Here is a 1897-nt window from a genome sequence, read left to right as displayed (position 1 = left end):
GGCAGCGGCGGCGCGCTGCGTCACCGGCAGGCGGCCGGGCCGGCCAAGGGGCCGCGTGGGGAGCAGGAGAGTCCATTTGACGCCGTGGGGGTGGGATGTGGGGAGGGACTACTCCGTGCGGCGGGGGGGGCGTGCGGGGCCGCGCTGCGGGGCGAGGCCTCCGCCCGCCGCCGGGGGTTGGGGCCCGGGGCCTGGGTGGGCTCAGCAGGCCCGGGCACTCTGCTGGAGCCCGGGTCTTCCGCAAGCGCCTGCGAGGCCATGTTCACATTTAGCTAAATTCAAACCCCAGGCCAGCGCCGCCTCCTGTGAGCTGTGTCTCTCAGTTGCCCTGGGCTCCGGCCCAGCAGACATCTCCACGGGTGGCCCGGGAGCTCCACGCTCCAGCCATCGCTGAAGAGGAGCAAAGCCAGGCCCTCGTCACTCCCGGCTCCCTCCGGCTGGCCGAGCCTCTCAGCTTCTCACTCACTGGATTTAAAGCTGACCCTCTCTCGTGGTTTAACCCGGCAGGCAGCCAAGCACCACACAGCCGCTCGCTCCCCCCCAGTGGGATGGGGGAGAGAATCCGGGGGCAAAAGGAAAAAAAAAAAGTAAAATTCGTGGATTGAGATAAAGACAGTTTAATAGAACAGAAAAAGAAGAGAAAATGATAATAACAATAATGATAGAATATACAAAATGAGTGGTGCACAGTGCAATTGCTCACCACCGCCGAGCAACGCCCAAACAGCAATCGCTATTTCCTGGACCACGCCTCTTATTTATATACGGAACATGATGTCATATGGGATATGTTGGGCAGTTGGGGTCAGCTGTCCTGGCTATGCTCCCTCCCAGCTTCTTGTGCACCTGGCAGAGCATGGGAAGCTGAAAAGTCCTTGACTAGCAGGGTACTTAGCAACAACTAAAAACATCAGTGTGTTATCAACATTCTTCTCATACTAAATCCAAAACAGCACTAAGAAGAAATTTAACTCTATCCCAGCCAAAACCAGGACGCCCTCCAAGTCCCTTCGCATCGAGTAGAGCCGGCCACACGTGCCATCAACAGCCATCGGGCCCACAAGGCAAGAGCGAGGCCCTCAAAAATCCTGAGATATGATAACGTGTTTACAGCACTTTTATCCCCTGACTTCTAAGTTTTCAGGATATACTTTCTTCCCCTTTTTTTCCCCACAATAAGTGCAAAGGCTTTTTCTACACGTGGCTCGTGTTTTCACGCTACTGCATGGGGTAACGCTTGTATGAACTGCACTCCTCCCAGCAGCCGTGGTAGGGGATGCTCTGAAAAGCATGGCAATGGGGAAATTGCCTCAAATTGTGTTGACTGTCCTCCCATACCAGCTGAGTTAGAGCTGGCTTGGATCTGCCTTTCAGTAGATAAACCCAATTGGTACATGGCTGTGCTGCAAAAGGAAGCCATGTCCTCTCCCGAGCACCCATACTGCTTCTGCTGCAAGTCTTCCCCTCTCATTTCAACCTTTATTCCCAAAGCCACTGCAAAACATGCCTCTGTTTATCTTTGTATGTGGGCTCTTCTATGTTTTCATTCTAACTTATTATTTATTCAGAACATCGTCTTTGGAGGAACCAATATACTCTTCCTGCTGATTTAGTGCCATGCTTTAAGCAGCTAAATCTAAATCAACCTAGCTGAGAGCAAGGAGGCTTCGAATTGCTCTTCATACAAGTTATCCCATTATCCACTGCTAACACTAACCTTTAGTTAGTGCTCAGGACCCAGAGAGCTCCAGGACTTCCTTGTGACATTTAATTTTTCAGAAAAGCTCTATCTATGCCCACCCTGTAGATATGTGCAGTTGTAGATGTGTGCATCACTTCTTGGCTATTCCAGACCAGGTATTTATGTGTCTGCCAATAAGCAATAACTCCCATGCTA

The sequence above is a fragment of the Calonectris borealis genome, chromosome 9, assembly GCF_964195595.1.
Source record: "Calonectris borealis chromosome 9, bCalBor7.hap1.2, whole genome shotgun sequence".
Taxonomy (NCBI): domain Eukaryota; kingdom Metazoa; phylum Chordata; class Aves; order Procellariiformes; family Procellariidae; genus Calonectris; species Calonectris borealis.
This window is presented reverse-complemented; position numbering follows the sequence as displayed.